Source organism: Leucoraja erinacea, chromosome 42, assembly GCF_028641065.1.
Source record: "Leucoraja erinacea ecotype New England chromosome 42, Leri_hhj_1, whole genome shotgun sequence".
Classification (NCBI taxonomy): domain Eukaryota; kingdom Metazoa; phylum Chordata; class Chondrichthyes; order Rajiformes; family Rajidae; genus Leucoraja; species Leucoraja erinaceus.
Window position 1 is genome coordinate 1,751,906 of NC_073418.1, and position 16,092 is coordinate 1,767,997.

The 16,092-nt window shown below is 40.6% G+C and overlaps 2 long non-coding RNA genes across 2 annotated transcripts; both read left to right on the forward strand.

Annotated features, from left to right (window-relative positions):
• The first annotated feature begins 2,709 nt into the window (after positions 1–2,709).
• On the forward strand, positions 2,710–9,311 carry LOC129714842 (uncharacterized). Its single transcript, XR_008726414.1, has 5 exons — positions 2,710–3,493; positions 4,811–4,837; positions 7,199–7,225; positions 7,740–7,775; positions 9,288–9,311. It is a non-coding gene; the product is annotated as an uncharacterized LOC129714842 (long non-coding RNA).
• Positions 9,312–10,486: 1,175 nt separating this feature from the next.
• Positions 10,487–15,448, forward strand: LOC129714843 (uncharacterized). Its single transcript, XR_008726415.1, has 5 exons — positions 10,487–10,522; positions 11,646–11,672; positions 12,470–12,496; positions 13,515–13,550; positions 14,670–15,448. It is a non-coding gene; the product is annotated as an uncharacterized LOC129714843 (long non-coding RNA).
• The last annotated feature ends 644 nt before the right edge of the window (positions 15,449–16,092 follow it).

The following is a 16,092-nucleotide window of genomic DNA, read 5'->3' on the forward strand; positions in this document are numbered from 1 at the left end:
CTTTTGTATCAGGGAAAACAATCTGAGACTCTTTAGTAACTCCTTGCAATTCCAAACTGCTTGTCCGGCAACATCCTTGTCATCGCCAGTCATCTTAAAACAATACACGTGTCGGGCTATGGAGTGAGGGCAGGGTAGGAAATCGAAGCAGGTTCCACCTTCGAGGGATAGGTGAGAAGTTAACGAAACAATTATTACAACCAACTTCTGAAATCAATATCACAATCCTCCATTATAGAACACAAGACAACGCCGAACGAACCTGAATATATAAAATAATGCATGTAATATTAACATAGCTTTTCATTATTTCTCCTTGGTGTATACATAATGTTGTATATTTTGACATTGTCGGAATGTGTGTGAAATGAACGTTGTGTTCATCTCCAGAATTGAAATCAAAACTGAAAGCCGGTAAGACTGAATTCAATTAATATGCGCGGAATTGAGTTTATTTTGCCTCTACCCAACTATGTTTATCCCTATGTTTGACCTTATGGTTCCTGGCAATGCAATGCCAAAACAATATAATACTTTAAAATTTTCCGGGACAATTGAAGCAACTGAAGATCTCCTTCAGCACCAGACAGAATAATAAAACAAACTATGTTTTTAGTAATGGTTTCCCTTTACCATATTAAGTAAAGTTAGTGTGGAATCGGAAATAGGAGAGAAGGCATAATCAGGAAAATGTAGCCGTAGGATGAAATTAATGTGTCGCTTTCGGGCGTTAGAAGAAAAATGGCAAATTTTAACTGCTGTTATCTTCGATCCTAACCTAGGAGGAATGTGCGTTCGTGATAGTATTTGTTAGGCTAAACGTTGCCCTTTGGTGTTTGAAAACTGAACCGTTTCCATGCCTGGTCGCTTTATCTCTGTCAACAACACTGAAAAGGTGGAATTATCAGTCTCATCAAACCTAGCCTTGGACATTCAATCGACGTGCCCTGACCCATGTAGTTGACAGTTATGGCAGGAGTGCAGAGAATATCATACAGTAAAGAATCTTGATGTTGGTGTTATGCTCCTGCTATGGGTTGGTAGAATTTGTTGGCGCGTAGTTAATGGAATATCCAGTCTTAATGTGCCCGTTATAGGACGTCCACGTTCCGGAAACACGGAGAAAGATGGGGATTAATCCGATGGCGGATCTCCAGATTTCCACCCGCGTTTCAGGTCTCCATCTATAAGCACCCCGGTTTTCACATTGTGCACGGACTCAATGTTGTGAGCTGAGAAAACGATTCTTTGCCCGCGGATTAGTGTCAAGTACTGATGACATGTTGAATGGGAACGCTGTCTTCCGTTGAAAGCTGGGTATTAACGAAAGTAAGTGTTTGCTCATATTAACTTTACTTATTCGAAGACATTGTAATTAATTACACGTAGCACGTAATTTAAGATTAAATATAATTTTGGTTATGCGCTAAAATCTGAGTTAGTGCATCGAATTGTCTTAAATGTTCGATAGTCTTTAAATGCAGCACAAGCTTTTAGGTTCATTTGATGTTTTAGGGCTTCAGAAACATCACCACTATATGAGGTGAAAATATGATGAGCGGGTTGGATCTGGGATGCTGCAGTCTGGTTTGACATGCTTTTTTAGAAATCGAATAAATAGGTGTACAAATTAATATATACCTCGCAGCTCCACATATTTATTTTACATTTGCAGGAGAAGAAGGTAAGGACCTGGCTGCTAAATGTATAGGTACGTTTGTATTTTGCACTTTTAAGACCTGTATTTTGGAAATTAAAATTTGGAGAGGTAAATCGATCTCCATACATATAAAAACAAAACGTAAATGTGTTCTTCACTGTTAACATTTCGTGGTATGGACATGTTTGCAGGTTGAACTTTCTACTTGGACAGATCAGTAAGTGCAACAGACTCGCTGACATTTTGCAAGCGCTCTATTTTCGTGATATATATTTCTGTAAATAACACGGATTATTACAATTAGCGATAACAAAGCCACAAACGATACAAGTTACGATTACAGGTATAACAACCGTTGAGGTATTCCACTAGGTGTCGCTGGAGACTCTTATCTTTTCCCTTCTGATCCAGCGCCCCTCTCAGCTACAGATTTGCTTTATCCTTCTTCCAATTGATATCGTCTTTTGTCTCTTCAAATCCAGGGACATCATTCCTTTCAGTTGGTTTTAAATCTATTTGATTCGCCTTTTATTTCTGTATCCCTGCCCGCTTCTTTTTTCCTTCTTTTTTTTTAACCAAATAACCTCCTAAGTGGGCGGTTGGAGGAGACTTTGTTCGTAATGTTCCTTTCCGTGGTTTTACTTGCAATCCCACAAAAGATAATTTTAAATGTGGTTCTATTCTGCGAGGAGGTCGATATATTTCCAAAACAGATACATCAGCACAAAAATCTGCAGCATACCAAAGGTACGAAAGAGTTATTCCAATATTTGATAAAAGATCATCAGCTGAATCAAGTGAGTAAGTCCTGTTTTCCCCATTATGTGTCACATTCAAACCATAGGGTCCACAAGCCGTGTCTCTAAAATTGAGACTGAATTACTTAATGGATATGCAAATACAACATGTACTTATTATTTTGTGTTTCTTTAAGGTGTCTATTTATTTATCCGTTTGTATTCGTTCACGGGTTCTAATTATTTCAAAGTCTACTTTTATGTCAGATTTTTTAATTTCGTTTTAACATGAATAATCTAATTATATATGACACTCAAGTATTCTAAAACCTTCATGTCTTTGGCACAGATGCAGAGTGACAGTAATTACTGTAACATTGAAATTATTACTGGGATGTTTAAAATATGCAGTTCACAAAACACTTAATAATGGATCACGTGTATTGGGAAATTCCCTGACCCTTGTCAGGTAATGATGAAGAATGGAGTGTTCAGTAATTTGGGAAATCGAACCTTAACACTTGTACTCATATATACCTAATAATTGACCCGTCTTTATCACGTTGGAGTCCTCATTTCCATGCTAACTGCCTGCCACCTTGCTGGCCTATATCATGGAGCATTTGCTGTATCACTTTTCGCAACCTAATTCGATCAGGTGGCCTGCGACCTCTGGCAATTCCACTGCGACCTCTGGCGACCTAAAGCGACTAGAAAAATCAAGGTCGCGGTGGCATAAGACCTCCTACGAGGTTCCGCGACAATGTGCACGACCTCCTAAGACTGTTGAATACCTCTCTCGCCTACGAAGAAGATCTCCTTCGACCTCCTTCGACTGTTAAAGACTGGCTTTAAGGCCTTCGGAATCGCGCGATATGGGGAGAAGGCAGGCACGGGTTACTGATTGTGGATGAGCAGCCATGATCACAATGAATGGCGGTGCTGGCTCGAATGGACAAATGGCCTCCTCCTGCACCTATCTTCTATGTTTCTATGTTAACGATGATATATAATTGATCGTCTAAGGTTAAAGTGAGCAATACTGAATTTTGTATTTTTATTTTATTAGGAGCGCCCATATGGGAACGATATCTAGGTAAAAAAACCATGAAGATTTTTTTTGACATTTAATGTCTTTGAGAGCTTATATGTCTTTATGATACTTACTAGATTTTTCTGACACGAAGAGGCAATAAAATAACAATGAACATAAAATGATCCATCCAAAAGGCGACATAAACAGAACGAAAAAAAACTACTATGCCCTCTTCACCAGCTCAACACGTATCAGCTTATCTATCCTTAAATCTCTTCGTTGGAGATTATATAACAGCAGCCCAATGCACATCTCGATGTATTGCCTTTTTCATTCGCAGCAACATATAATATCAAGCAGGACAAATAATGCGAAGAGCCCTTAGTGTAACATGCCGGCGACGTTATTATTGTATTTAGATATACAGTGCATTCAGAAAGTATTCAGACCCCTTCATTCTTTCCACATTTTTGCTATATTGCAGCATATTAAAATTGATTAAATTATTTTCTTTAATCATCAATCAATACATGATTCCCCAGAATGAAGAAGAGAAAACAGGTGTTTGGACATTGTTTCTAAGTAATTAAAAAGAAATAACTGAAATATCACATTTACACTACTATTCAGACCCTTTGCTATAACACTCAAATTTATTTATCTGTTTCCATTCATTATCCTTGAGATGTTTCTACAACTTGATTGTAGTCTACCCGTGGTAAATCAAATTGATTGGGCATGATTTGGAAAGGCACACACCTATCTACATACGGTCTCGCAGTTGGCGGTGCACGTCAGAGCAAAAACCAAGCCATGAAGACGAAGGAATTGGCCGTAGACCTCTAAGACAGGATGGTGGCGAGCCACATATATGCGGAAGGGTATTAAAAAAAATCTGCATCATTGCATGCCACGGAGAGCACAGTGGCCTCCGTCATCCTGAAATGGAAGATGTTTCGAACCACCTGAAATCTTCATAGAGCTGGCCGCCGGCCAAACTGAGCAAACGGGGGAGAAGGGCATTGGTCAGGGAGGTGACCAAGAACCCAATGGCCACTCTGACAGAGCTCCAAAGTTCCGCTGCGGAGATGGAGAACCTTCCAGAAGGACAATTATATCTGCAGCATTCCACCAATCATAACAAGTTTTACCTCATCATTTTTAGTTCCACCTGAAATAATGCGTCGTTTTCTCTTCCTGAGGTCGTCGTTTATCCGAAAAATGATCCCGCTATTTTCTGGACTGATTTTTCGGATGCCTAGCATGTGCAGTTAATTTAAACCAATACTGTTTAAATACGTAAAGTGCCAGAAGATTTCGTTTTGAATTGTTATCGTCTTATACTGACGCGTATGTACCTATCCATTTGTCTTTAAGAATGCAAAGAACTGCTCCAAAAGACAAGTAAGTAGAATGTGAAAAGACGTGCTCATTTGTTTTGCTTTCTAGGAATTCCTGGCATAGTTTTGCAACGACGCGAAGCAAAGGCAAATTGCATTAACATCATATATAGTCTACCTGCCGACCTAGACCCACTGCAGTTCGCCTACAGAGCCAACCGATCCACAGAGGACGCAGTCTCAACAACACTGAACCTCGTACTGTCACACCTTGATCGGAAAAATACATGCCAGGATCCTCTTCATAGACTTCAGCTCTGCTTTTAACACAATCATTCCGCAGCAGCTGGTGGAGAAGTTGGAGCTATTGGGGGTTGATGCTGGCACATGTAACTGGGTCCTGAACTTTCTATTTCAACGGCAGCAGACAGTCAGGGTGGGCAGTAGGACATCAAAAACCATAGCCGTGAGCACTGGCTCGCCCTAAGGCTGTCCTAAGCCCCCTGCTGTTTAGTCTGCTTACACACGACTGTACTGCTAGACTCAACAACAACTGCATCAACAAGTTCGCTGATGACACAACAGTGGTGGGTCTCATCAGTGACAATGATGAGTCGGTGTACATGATGGAGGTGGAGCTGCTCACAGGATGGTGCAAATCCCACAACCTCATTCTCAACGTGGGAAAAACTAAGGAGATGGTGGTTGACTTCAGGAGGGCGGGAAAACAACACCATACACCTCTGCACATCGATGGAGCTGATGTGGAAAGTGTCAGCAGCGTGAAGTTCCTAGGAGTCCACATGTCAGATGACCTGAAGTCCACGACCAACACCACAGCACTGGTCAAGAGAGCCCAGCAGCAACTACACCCTCTCCGATGACGACATAAAGCAGGCCTCCCCACTACACACCTACGAACTTTTTATAGGGGGACAATCGAGAGCACATTGACCTACGGCATCGCTTCCTGGTTCGGGAGCTGCAAGGCGTGCGAACGGCACCAACTAGACAGGATTGTGAAGACCGCCAGCAGGATTATTGGTACTCCACTCCCTTTCCTGCTGGACATATACAGGAAGAGATGTATCAGCAGAGCCATCTCCATCATCAAAGACCACTACCACCCATCGCATCACATATTCTCCATCCTGCCATCTGGGAAGAGGTACAGGAGCATTAGCTGCAAAACCAGCAGGATGCTCCTCAGCTTCTTCCCGCAGGCTATAAGACTGATAAACGGACTTTGCCCCCTGCCAAAGTATCGCGCACCAACCATCAACCTGGACACACTGCAGCAGAGCCACTGTCGTGCCGCTGCCGATCGGAACGCCTGTTGATGTTTAGTAGAGAGTAGAGTGTTTAATTTGTTCATGATATATGGATTTTTATTTCTATTTATTTTTTACTGCACACTGAATGGACACTGGTTGAGCAACGTTTTTTTATTTCCTCTGGGTATGTGAGTACTCAGGAAAATGACAATAAATATATACTATATCTGAGCCAACTTTTAGAATATTTCCATGACAAATTCTATGCAATACTTTGTGCCAAACACAAAGCGATTACAAATTTAAGTAAAATCCTGCATTTAACAGTCCAGTGGACATACGTTGAAATAGATATATGTCAACCCTAAGATAATCCATACCTAAAATAGGTTCTATTTGAAACATGTGCACTTCGCCAGAGCATCCACCCCAATTCATTCGTTTTGCCACAAGAACGTTACAACTTCGGGAATCACGGTATGTCACAGAAAAGCAATTGCTTGGATGCTCAGAAATATATTACTAGGGTAATGCATTTGCAGCCTACCTGGCTGGAAGATTAGCGTTTTGAATTTATGTAACCAGTACAGTCTCTGACGCCACAGCTGCGTCTGAAAACATGAGCTACATTTACTTAAGGGTCATGTTCCCCGAAAACAAACTTTGATTTGCACCAACATACAAATGGTACATATTGCGTCTATTGCTAAAAATGCTACCCACGGCGACAAATAGACGAAGGGCAAATGGAAGGCTATGTAGCATTGTTCTATAGAAATACATTGGCATACATTGCAAGGAAGTCAAAGCAGGACTGTGATTATAATACAGTGCATCGAAATTTTTAACTAGATATTTATTTTAAACGTTCGATTTCGAGATCAACGCCATGGAGATCAGTAAGATTACGTACATGGAATTAACATCGCGACATTTGGCATACTGCGTAATAAACACGTTGTGGAAAAGTCTGGTAATGTTAAAAAATAAATCTTCTGGGTCATTATTGAGTGGCGATTTCATATTCCGTTCGTAATATTCCCGAAGTAGCACTAAACAGTCTAATGTTAAATAAAGTACGTTCCTCGATGCATTTTATTGGTATCTATGACATAATGTATGCACGTTTACATTCATGTATTTGCTTTCAGTGCGACAGATTCTGCTAAAAAATGCAGGTACAGAGTCCAGTATTCTGGCCGTCTCAGCTAGTATCCTGGAAAGTATATCCAGCCAATCTTTAGACTTCTGCCTAATGCATCAAAGAGATGCATTTCGTAAATTTAAAATGTTTGCTATTCATTTTTTTTTCCAATATAATCTTAATTTGAGGAAGGACATCCTTGTGATTGAGGCAGTGCAGCGTAGGTTCACGAGATTGATCCCTGGGACTGTCATATGAGGAAGGATTGAAAAAACTAGGTTTGTATTCACTGGGGTTTAGAAGGATGAGAGGGTGTCGTATAGAAACATATAAAATTATAAAAGGATTGGACAAGCTAGATGTATGAAAAATGTTCCCAATGTTGGGCGAGTCCAGATATTTTATAATGCTTTGCCAGTTTAAAATGAAACATCTCGAACGTTCATTTCTTGGTTTAGGGATTGTTTTCTTGTATATTTAAAAATAAACGACTCCAAGGTAAAACAAGGCCGACATTAGCTTTTGATAACAATTTCTCTCTTTTCTAGAAATTATCCAACTGCAGACAAAGATTAAGGAAGCATGTGAGCTTTATTTTAAAAAGGGAAATACGTGTTATTTACATCGACCGTGTTTTCAGTTCATAAATAAGTCGCTTTTCCATCAGCTGACGCTATGCACAACATATTATAATGTACCTGTTCTACCAGTGCAGTTATTAATTTATTTATTTAAGAACGGACTGCAGGTGCTGGAAAATCGAAGGTACACAAAAATGCTGGAGAACCTCAGCGGGTGCAGCATCATCTATGGAGCGAATGGTCTGAAGAAGGGGTTCAACCCGAAACGTTGCCTATTTCCTTCGCCCCAAAGATGCTGCTGCAGCCGCTGAGTTTCTCCAGCATTTTTGATACCTACCAGTTATTATTTTAATTGTTTTGTTTGATGCTCTACTTCGTATTTCCTGACACTACATTCTGCCACAGAAGTTAGTTGAGGCCAGTTCATTGGCTACATTTAAGAGGAAATCAGATGAGGCCCCTGTGGCTAAACCTATCAGGGGGGTGTGGAGAGAAGGCAGGTACAGGATACTGAGTTGGATGATCGGCCATGATCATATTGAATGGCGGTGCAGGTTCGAAGGGCCCAATGGCCTACTCCTACACCTATTTTCTATTTTTCTATGTTTCAATGTAAACTACGCCTAATTAGTGAGGGAAGAGATTGCACGATGATGGAAGGTACATTTCTATTGTTTGAACTGTTCTGTGGATCGGCTCTCCCGACTTACGCGCGAAGTTCCGAATGGTTTTATTTTGGAGAAGGCTTTGAAAGATGGATTAAGATGGGCATCTCCAACACTCGTGACATGGACGCAAATAGATGGTGCACATTTCTTCTCCGTTTCAGTGCGTGGTCGACCTTGTACGTTTTAACTGAAGATGGTATGAAAAGATTAATAATCAGATGTTTCCAAGGTACATCTAGTTCACAGGGCTATTTCACTCCCGCAATAATTAATACACAATACTTATCAATAATAATCAAGCTTAAGGGACGAATTATTATTATTAATAAGTGTAATTTGTTTCCCATTGTAACATATAACCATATAACCATATAACCATATAACAATTACAGCACGGAAACAGGGCATCTCGGCCCTACAAGTCCGTGCCGAACATCTTTTTTCCCCCTTAGTCCCACCTGCCTGCACTCATACCATCACCCTCCATTCCCTTCTCATCCATATGCCTATCCAATTTATTTTTAAATGATACCAATGAACCTGCCTCCACCACTTCCACTGGAAGCTCATTCCACACCGCTACCACTCTCTGAGTAAAGAAGTTCCCCCTCATATTACCCCTAAACTTCTGTCCCTTAATTCTGAAGTCATGTCCTCTTGTTTGAATCTTCCCTATTCTCAAAGGGAAAAGCTTGTCCACATCAACTCTGTCTATCCCTCTCATCATTTTAAAGACCTCTATCAAGTCCCCCTTAACCTTCTGCGCTCCAGAGAATAAAGACCTAACTTATTCAACTTATTCAACATAGATTAATTCTGTTCTTTTTTCTGGTTTGATTTATGCCAGCGGATTCCAGAATTCCAGGTACATCCCCTTGTATATAAATGGTGTTCCATAAGCATATCATCATCTCATGTTGTCGAAATGTTTCCTTGCAAGTGCAGACTCGCGTGTCGACGTCTGTAAATGTGGCGATTGCGCAGAAAATTAAACAGGGACCTCGTTACTAAGATGGGACACGGAGGGTTTTGTCGACAGAAATGCATGGAGGTCTTTGCCCTGCCCTGTGGGTTTAGGGACCATTTCAACATACCTGTTTCTATCAAAGGAGAAACAAATAACTGCAGCTTCTTTTTAGGACAATAAGACACAGAGTACTGCATAAAGTGAGCTAGTCATGCAGCATACCTGGAGAACGTAGATCTGCACCCTTCAACAGATTCTTTATGTATGTGTGGGGGAGGGGGGGTTAGAGGGACAAGAGATAACAATTATTCAAGGTGCAAGGCTGCAAAGGTTGAAAGATTGGCAATTTGGCAATTGAACAATTGAACAAATGACAATCGACAATTGACAGCTTATCGTGTATGGAGCCCAGTCCCATTTGCGTTTTTGGAAATTGCCTAAGACAGTGAAACTAAAAGGTTTCCATTATTAAAAGGTATTGCAACTAAAAAGGTTTCCACGGTTGTCTTTTCGTGATGATTCGGATCGTTATTATTATGATTATTATTATAATTTTAACAACATAAGTAGCAGAAGACAACAGCGAGAATCATAGTTAGAATGTCCAAAAGTACGCAAATTGGAATTGATAAACTGAACAATTCTTCAAACTGATAACATTAACATGAAAACAGAAATAATGGATGATTTGAGTATTTTACGACCAGCAAACTGATGCCGCTTATTTGCAATTAGAATACCATTGTCCATCAGTTCATCGCATGCTGTATTAATTAGAGATGGTACAGAACAACGAGACGCTAGTATCATTGCGAATATCAAGATATATCTGTATCTTATCAAGATATAGATGTGCGAAATGTGACAGTTTCTCTATTACAAATGGGCAATGCATATTACGTAGAAAGGTTGAACACATTGGCTTCATGTGTTCAGTGGAAGCTATTTTCCTCTCGAATTCGAGGGTGCAAATTTAATGCTAACCTTTTGCGAGGCATTGGCATTTATGGAATTTCTTATAGGTATTTTCATGACGTCAGTTATAACAGCTCTGACATTATTACATTTCCTTCTCAACACAGGCTCATTCAACAGAGATGATGAACCATTCAATGGTAATGTATTTCTACTAAGGGTTTGTCATTCACTTCAAACGATTCACATGAAGATACCTGATATGGTATCTGGAACTCTCTGCCACAGAGGGTAGTTGAGGCCAGTTCATTGGCTATATTTAAGAGGGAGTTAGATGTGGCCCTTGTGGCTATAGGGATCAGGGGGTATGGAGAGAAGGCAGGTACGGGATACTGAGTTGGATGATCAGCCATGATCATATTGAATGGCGGTGCAGGCTCGAAGGGCCGAATGGCCTACTCCTGCACCTAGTTTCTATGTTTCTATTGCTATGCGTATATAGAAACATAGAAATTAGGTGCAGGTGTAGGCCACTCGGCCCTTCGAGCCTGCACCGCCATTCAATATGATCTTGGCTGATCATCCAACTCAGTATCCCGTACCTGCCTTCTCTCCATACCCCCTAATCCCTTTAGCCACAAGGACCACATCTTACTCCCTCTTAAATATAGCCAATGAACTGGCCTCAGCTACCTTCTGTGGCAGAGAATTCCAGAAATTTCACTTTGTGAAAAATGTTTTTCTCATCTCGGTCCTAAAAGATGTCCCCCTTATCCTTAAACTGTGACCCCTTGTTCTGGACTTCCACAACATCGGGAACAATCTTCCTGCATCTAGCCTGTCCAACCCCTTAAGAATTTTGTACGTTTCTATAAGATCCCCCCTCATTCTTCTAAATTCTAGCGCGTACAAACCAAGTCTATCCAGTCTTTCTTCATATGAAAGTCCTGACATCCCAGGAATCAGTCTGGTGAATCCTCTCTGTACTCCCTCGATGGCAAGAATGTATTTCTTCAGATTAGGAGACCAAAACTGTACGCAATACTCCAGATGTGGTCTCACCAAGACCCTGTACAACTGCAGTAGAACCTCCCTGCTCCTATACTCAAATCCTTTTGCTATGAATGCTAACATACCATTCGCCTGCTTCACTGCCTGCTGCACCTGCAAGCCTACTTTTAATGACTGGTGTACCATGACACCCAGTTCTCGTTGCATCTCCCCTTTTCCTAATCGGCAACCATTCAGATAATAATCTTTCTTCAACTCTTAAACGTGCCTTTATCATTTGTTTACTTGCTTGTTGATTACTTTTCTTATTAGAATGCAAGAAGCTTCTTCAAGCGAGCAGTGAGTAATAAATATCAAATCGCAGGAACGAGGTGTTTTTGATTTGATTTTTCTTTGATCTGTTGTGTGTCTGTGGCATTATGTTATGTGCGATATTCGATTGGTTTTTTTTTTTTGGAGGGGGGGGGAGAGTTTGGGGCGCCATATTCGTCGCCAGACCTACATTTTAGTCCGGGGGTGACGATCACATCATTACCACCGGCAATTTGGTACAATATCGATGGCTCCACTACTGCCTACAGAGCTACACGATTTACCGTGAAAGTTTGAATCGGTATGGAAACCCCTATCTTTCTCGTTTCCCTTTCCCCCTTACCAGTCTGAAGAAAGATCTCGACCCGGAATGTCTGTTCCTTCTCTTCAGAGATGATGCCTGTCCCGCTGAATTATCCCAGCATGTTGTGTCTATCTTTAAAAAACCTAAAGTGTGTGTCAACAGTTCACTCGACACCTCCAGGCTAGTTTCTAATATTTCATATATATTCTACATAAAGCTGTTAATGATCGCGTGGATTTAGGCTCAGTTCACTAATTAGGAAATTAATTCGCAACGAAAGGAAAATATAATTAAAACACGGATATCTAGAGGTGTAATTTTCAAAATGTGAATTATTTATTAATATATACTAGGCCGATAACCACGGCTATCAATATAGTTCACGATATGTGTTCTGCATTGTAATGGAGCGAACGTTTAATATGTGTTTTCAGGTTCGATGTGTGCAATGTTAGTGATAGTGACTATAAAGCACTATTGTGTTCAGTTGTGTTAATTCCAATCAATTATTCTCTCGCAGTGAGGCAACTACTTGTAAAAGATATCGGTGAGTTCAAATATCTATTTACAAACTTTCAGTTCGGCCTTGCATTATTTTCAAACCATCAATCCAAACATTTGATTTGATTTTTACTGAATCATTATCTTTGCGCCGTTTATTTGTGTTCTGCATTAAACACAACTCTTGGCAACTAGGTGACAACTAATTAACAACACGTATCCCGCAGCAATATCAATTCGTAGCGAAGACACCAGCAAATTGAAATATTGCACATAGCAACACATAAAAATCAAAATGTATCTTGGCTGATGCAAGTAAATAGACAATAGACAATAGACAATATGTGCAGGAGTAGACCATTCGGCCTTTCGAGCCAGCACCGCCATTCACTGTGATGATTGCTGATCATCCCCAATCAGTACCCCGTTCCCGCCTTCTACCCATATCCCCTGGCCGCTATTTTTAAGAGCCCTATCTAGCTGTCTCTTGAAAGCATCCAGAGATCCCGCCTCCACCGCCCTCCCATCAGAGAAATATCACAGGAAACCCGCACGATAATGGCGGAAACGTGCTAATTGCGTACAAATAGTGGGTTGAACAACGTACCGCCAATGTCTTTCCTATCACATGTTAATCGTAAGTATAAGTGAAATACCACCGCTCTAATTAATGTTTATAGGCATTCGACATGGCTATTTGAGATTTAAATTCCCAGTTTCCATTTACTCTCCATAACCTTCCGAGGCCCACTCCTTCAATCTATCTACAATATATGGGAACGTTGCTCTTCCTTAATGTTGGGATAACCCAGGTGAAATATATTCGTACTGAACTATCAAACTAGACTTTATTTTATAATGTTAACAATTCGGCAATAACACAGAGAAATATATTTAAAACACCACCGAAAATGCTAGTGTTTCGAAATAATCAGAGAATATTCAGATTTATACCATGACAATAATGCATTTATATCATATTCATCCGTTGCTCACGAACTGACAAATGAGATGCCACATTGTGGAGAGTTGGAATTAATCTTTGCATGGTTTATCTGTTACAGAAATAGGGAAACTGAACGCTAGAGTCCAAGATGCTGGTAAGCCTTCCGTGCCCTTAATTTGTAAATATACTTTCTCAACATCCTTTGAACGACGTTGGATGTTTGCGCTTTATGCCCCTATCTAAATAATACCTACATTTGTAAAGATGTGTATATCATATTATGGTTAGCTTTGCGATTGGATGTGTGGCGCATTGCACATCATCGCCTTCTAAGTTGAGACATGTTTCGGGTTAGACATTAAAGGCATCAATACTGATATGCAAAATTGATGTCTTCGTTTTCATAACCATATAACCATATAACAATTACAGCACGGAAACAGGCCATCTCGGCCTTTCAAGTCCGTGCCGAACACGTATTTTCCCCTAGTCCCATCGACCTGCACTCAGACCATAACCCTCCATTCCTTTCCCGTCCATTTACCTATCCAATTTATTTTTAAATGATAAAATCGAACCTGCCTCCACCACTTCCACTGGAAGCTCATTCCGCACAGCTACCACTCTCTGAGTAAAGACGTTCCCCCTCATGTTACCCCTAAACTTCTGTCCCTTAACTCTCAAGTCATGTCCTCTTGTTTGAATCTTCCCTACTCTCAATGGGAAAAGCTTATCCACGTCAACTCTGTCTATCCTTCTCATCATTTTAAAGAACTCTATCAAGTCCCCCCTTAACCTTCTGCGCTCCAAAGAATAAAGACCTAACTTGTTCAACTTTCTCTGTAACTTAGTTGCTGAAACCCAGGCAACATTCTAGTAAATGTTTGGACCAACGCTTTCGAAACTTCATCCTATCTACTTAATTATCCTCAATATTAAGAATTTGTATAGCTTATTTTGAGTAGAGCGTCATGTCTTGCCCAACCGAAACTGCCCTTGATAATGTAGTGGTGAAAACATTTCCTTTTTCTGGTCCATCCGTTAAAAATAACCCAATGGTCTTTTTAAAAATGGAGATTCGAAATCCAGAGCCAAAGATGATTCGGAAATAGCAAGAATTTGTAAGGTCAGGATGCTGTTTATCTAAACGTGAACCTAAACTAGTAGTAATAATAATAATAATAGTAAACTAATCCACTAGTTTGGATTGCGTTTGATGGCACATATTGCAACACATCAGCTGTACGTGTGTTTTTGGACTAATATCTTACAGAGGAAGGTCTGCGTGCAAAGGATGCAGGTAAAACAAATTTGCTCAAATAATATGTTTTCTTTAACTGGTGGTTCCACTAGCATCTAACCCCATCAGAAATTCGCGTGACGTTCTTTTGCGTCAGTCTTTCAGAGGTCGGCATCGGCAACATGCCAAGTTTACGGATGATCCGAAGATTGGTGGAAGGGCAATTCTGTGACGGAAAAGGAAATTTGCAGAAAGACGTCAGCAGGTTGGGAGAGAGGCCTAAATGGGTCAAAATGGCAACGGAATACAAAGTAGTAAAATGTACGGACATGCACTTCTCAATAGAGAATAACGACGAAGAATGATTTCCAAATCGGAGGTGCAAGAGGTCGTGAATGTACTGGTGCGGGATTCTCCACAATCCTTCCTGTCATTCTCCAATCCTCATTGTAGCACAGCTATCCCCATTCATATCGCTATAAAACTCTGATACATCTCACACATTCGATGTACACGCTGATGTATCTCAAAACCATCGCTCGAACACCCGAATACTCAATTGACAACCCATTGTTACACTCCTGTACAATCCATAACCTCTCTATAACGCTCTGGTACAACCGCACCTCGTCAATGAAGCATTGTGATAGACCACCTCATCCTGCACCGCTGTGCAACTCTGATGGAGGCAGCACCCTTCGCTGCACATTTCTGATTAATCGAATCAGGGAATACATGGAATAATTGAATGTCACCACATGAAATCAGACACTGTCGCAAACGGCTACATTTTTTCAAATTGATACACGGTGTTTCAATATTCGTACACGGCACCCATCTCTATTCATTCCACCGCACAATACTTCCCCTGTATAGTTGAGCAATTCATGATTCATATACCACACACACTTGTTTAACTGCGATGCACACTGTTTCCGTCAGTGTTACATCTTTATGTACATCATATCCCTCACAGTCGCACGTTGATGCAGCTCGCATCCCTCACTGGATTATACTTCTTCTTGCGTATGACGTGCACAACCTAAAGTTGTAGGTCGATTTGATCTATTTGATCTATTTGTATGTGCACGTCGGGTTGATGGCATTATTCGCAACACGGCGAACCTCGTGAAGTTTGCAATCTCCCACCCCACTGGATTATACTGTAAATATAGCATTAATTGGTATTAACAGTGATAACTGATGCTTAATTGCAGAATTATTTATTTCGACATTGTTTTAACTCCGCAGCTCTCGTATCCAAGTTCCAATATATTTATGGGTACTTCGCACAGTTCAGTGGAAGGATTTGTAGTAACGTCTGTATTACAGTTAAACATGAAGGCAGAAGATAAATATTGCACACGGGAAAGAAATCGTATACGTGTAGACAAAAATGCAGGAGAAACTCAGCGGTTGAGGCAGCATTTATGGAGCGAAGGAAATAGGCGACGTT